General features: G+C 26.5%; 1 protein-coding gene across 1 annotated transcript in view; it reads right to left on the bottom strand.

Moving 5' to 3' along the window:
* LOC137619788 (protein FAM200C-like) overlaps positions 1–5000 on the bottom strand; it is a 7978-nt gene that overhangs the window by 630 nt on the left and 2348 nt on the right. The gene's annotated exons all lie outside the window — the stretch shown is intronic.

Below are 5000 nucleotides of genomic sequence, written 5' to 3'. Positions count from 1 at the left end.
ATAACTTACATTACCTCAAAAGTGTGGTTACATGAATGGGATAGGAAAAAAAATGTTTAAAACACCGAATACCGTAATTAGATATACATGCAAGCCATGTACCTTACACACCTACCCCTCCTATCCAAAAGCTATCTATCTATCTATCTATCTATCTATCTATCTATCTATCTATATACATATATATATATATATATATATATATATATATATATATATATATATATATATATATATATATATATTTTATATATAAATATATGTATATCCCTATATATATATATATATATATATATATATATATATATATATATATATATATATATATATATATTTATATATATATATATATATATATATATATATATATATATATATATATATATATATATATATATATATATATATATAAATATATATTTATATATATATATATATATATAGAGAGAGAGAGAGAGAGAGAGAGAGAGAGAGAGAGAGAGAGAGAGAGAGAGAGAGAGAGAGGGGGGGAACAAACGTCACCCTGATTTTTCTGATTCGATGTTATTTGCTGTTTTGCTGTTTATTTATACTGCAGTTAATATATAACAGATCTTTAAAGAACACTCACTAACAATAAACTTAAAAGTGTAAACATGAAAGAGTGAACATAGTGAGTTATTTATAAATGAAATTTAAATACGAACAGATGGGTAATTACAATAAAAAATGAAAATACAATAGATAGTTAATTAAACGTTATTTTGCCAACTGGCCAATATCTTAGGAATGATGGATACTTAATTGTTTTTTTCAGTGATTATGCATATTAAGTGAATAATTCGTCATAGTGCCAATTTACTAGGAATTATGCATAATAACGTATTTCACTTATTTTTGGTAATATAAAGGTAGTGAGGCAATTTGTATTGACAGTAGTTAGACAGGGAGACCACATATCTAATAAATTATTCACAGCATACAAAGAAGAACTTTTTAAGAATTTAGATTGGAAAAATGTAGGAATCAAGATCAAAACGGAATACCTTAAAAACTTGAGATGTTGTGTTTTGGGTATCATAGGAGGAATCACAAAAGATGATTTGAATAAAGTAGAAATGTAGGACAGAAACTTAATATGAGTAGACTACGATAATGTTCAATTAAAATACAGAGTTACCAAATAAGAGTTATAGATGAACCTCTAGAGATAGTCATTTAATATACGTAATTAGGTCAGACAATAAGTGTTTCTCTATGATACGACACCAAAAATAAAAGAAGGACAGCATTTAGTATACACAACGAGGCTATAAAACTAAAATGCCACTCTGTCCCAAATGGAAAGTTTTAAGTGAGATGGTCATACCTGCATTAACTTATTAAAAAAAAACTTTGAGCTTTATTAAAGCCTTAAAATATCATCCAGTTACACTTCTTAAAAGAGCTATGGCAAGAATAATGATGTGAATAACTATAAGAGACAGAAAAAGAGCAACATGCATAAGATAACATACAAAAATAGAGTATAATAAAATAAAATATAAGAAACCTAAATGGTCATGGGTTGGGACAATACATTAACATTAGGAGTTACAGAATAGGTCCCTAGTGTTTGTAAAAGAAGCCAGGGAAGAAAAAGAAGACGATGGATAGACAAACTAAGAAATTTTGTGTATGTGGACTGGCACGGAGAGGCCATTAACAGACGCAAGTGGATGGGCATGACTAAGGCCTTTGTTCTGTAGATATATATATATATATATATATATATATATATATATATATATATATATATATATATATATATATATATATATATATATATATATATATATATATATATATATGATAAATTTTTGCACATTTAAACGTGCTTCTTTCATATTCCAAATAACCCATATATATATATATATATATTATATATATATATATATATATATATATATATATATATATATATATATATATATATATATATATATAACCTGTATTCTGGTAAGCAAGCATTGCAAATCCTGGGGTGTTCCGCTAAAAAGGACAGCATTAACAGCATACTCTACCTCTGCTAAATTCTTATCATCAATTCAGTCCAATCCTCCACCATCTCTGACTGTTCTTCGCAATACAGAATGCATGAGGCGGATAAACAACATACGTGACAATAAATATCCTGGGAGTACTCCGCTGTTCAGTGGGAGTTCATTTGATATGACTCAATTAACATTAACTTTGTACTTGGTATGCTCAAGAATAGACCTAATCAAATTTACATATTCAAAATGAATTCCATAATAACGCAGGAATCTCCACAAAATTAGCAGGTGCACACTATCAAAGGCTTTTCCATAGACCACAAATGCCATGAAAAGGGGATTTCTATATGCTACTTAGTGCTATACAACATTTCTCAAAATGGAAATTTGGTCAGTGCAACCTCTACCTTTTCTAAATCCTGCGTGTTCATTTCTCAGCTTTTCATCAATCTTTTTCTCCAGACTCTTTACAATAAGCATACTATATATTTCCATAACAATGACGGAAGTGTATGGCTCTGTAATATATATATATATATATATATATATATATATATATATATATATATATATATATATATATATATATATATATATATATATATATATGTATGTATATATATATATATATATATATATATATATATATATATATATATATATATATATATATATATATATATATATATATATATATATATATATATATATATATATATATATATATATATGTATGTATGTATATAATCAACAATTGGTAGTCCACTGCAGGATAAATACCTCATCCATGTCCTCCCTACATCTATCTATTATATTTCTATGCTAATGTAAACTAGCATTTTTTTCTCATCTAGTCAATTTAGATGGGCCAAGAGAGCTTGTAAACTAAGAAATGAAAGTGGAAGAAGATTACAGACTGACTAGCTGAAAAAATAATTCTAGTATAGACAGGCATAATACGATTTTTGATAGATACATGAGGGACATGGCTGAGGTTTTTTTCCTGCAATGGAGGACCAATTGTTGATGATATATATAGAACATAACTATGTATGTAAACCACTAATATCAATGGAGACCGAAATGATAAATGACTACAAATAATTAAGGGACCACATAAAGTATTGAAAAACAAAACAAGGGGAAATCATTTTTTTTTTCTTTATTGAAATAGAAAGGAATGTGAAATGAGAAATGTTTCGATAAAGGTAATGGTAATGATGACATTTGATGAATAGAAACCCATACGTGATTGATGATTTACAAGTGTACTTAATTACTGATTTAATAATGATAGCAATAAAGCAAAAGAGTCATTATTGCTTTTTATAGGCGATAAATTGAGTAATGTTTTGTGTACCACGTGTAACAATGATAAACAGGCATGTAATTAATGAGTTTGATTACGAATTGAATGTTGAAGAAGTTAATTTGAATAATTATGAAGAGAGGTTAAAAATCAAAAAGAAATTATGATATAAAAGATTAGTCCAAAGGAATATAACTAATAAATTGAGGTGAGAAAAGAGTTAAGCAAATAAAGATTTAAAACGTCCATCAATAATGCACTTAGAGAAGCTGAAAGTTTCAAAGGGTATTTCTAGTTCCATAATGATTACACAGGAAATAGTGTACAATGTGTAAATAGTTAGAGTTATATTAATTGCACCCATTCATTTTGAAAACAAGAGAGTAAGTGTGCAAACGCAAGTAATGATATTTATGCCTGTGTAGTAGACGAGTCCTTATAAGAAGGGAAATATAAACTTATTTAATTTAAATAGTCTGCAATATATATATATATATATATATATATATATATATATATATATATATATATATATATATATATATATATATATATATATATATATGTAAAAATACATATGGATATATATATATATATATATATATATATATATATATATATATATATGTATATATATATATATATATATATATATATATATATATATATATATATATATATATATATATATATATATATGTATATATATATATATATATATATATATATATATATATATATATATATATATATATATATATATATATATATATATATATATATATATATATATATATAGTTACCAACAGAGGATACGTAGTAATCTAAGATCTTACAATATACGTATCGACGAATGCAAATAAATTTCCTTTCCGTTCGTAAAAGATTAACCTCCCTATGAGCCAAAGAAGTTGATCTGGTATTTGTATTTTTAGTTGACTAGTGTGATAAAAATTAATGGGGAGAGAGAGAGAGAGAGAGAGAGAGAGAGAGAGAGAGAGAGAGAGAGAGAGAGAGAGAGAGAGAGAGAGAGAGAAAGAGAGAGAGAGAGAGGGGGGGGGGAGCTCTTGTAATGGTAGACTATCATAAGATCTTCAAAAGATTCTCATTCTCTCTTATTATTTCAGTTTCCTTTAAGAAACCTTTTTCGATTATTTTTGGCCTTGACGCAACATAGTTGACTTATATATATATCATTAAGAAACGTCGGAGGAAAGATCTCTTTCATGTTATTTTATTATTTAGATATATCTACAGATTCAATATTGTAAGCTCCTCTATTATTCACAGAAAGAAATTCGTTCAAGTGAATCAAAATATTATTGCAAAAGATTAAATTGCCTTTTTTTCCAGAAACATTGTCTGACTATATTATTTTTCGAATACGATAGACAGACTCTGCTTGAAATGTATATTCAAAGACTAAGTTATTTAAATTCCAGAGTATTTCATGACATAATTATAAACAGGTTTACACTACCGTCCAAAAATAAACTGTGAAACTGACTGTTAAAATGGAAACGTTAGTCTACACAGCCGTTATGTAAAACACCCACTCCTCTACTTCCTATACACTCAATATCGAACAAAATGGACGAATCTGATGCTGGTCCTCGGATGAACAAAAACATATGAATAAGAAATTGATTATCCGTAGTTTTTTTAATAAAAAATAA

This window comes from Palaemon carinicauda, chromosome 26 (assembly GCF_036898095.1).
Source record: "Palaemon carinicauda isolate YSFRI2023 chromosome 26, ASM3689809v2, whole genome shotgun sequence".
Classification (NCBI taxonomy): domain Eukaryota; kingdom Metazoa; phylum Arthropoda; class Malacostraca; order Decapoda; family Palaemonidae; genus Palaemon; species Palaemon carinicauda.
Note: the sequence above shows the minus strand (reverse complement) of the source record. Positions and strands in the feature narration are given on the sequence as shown.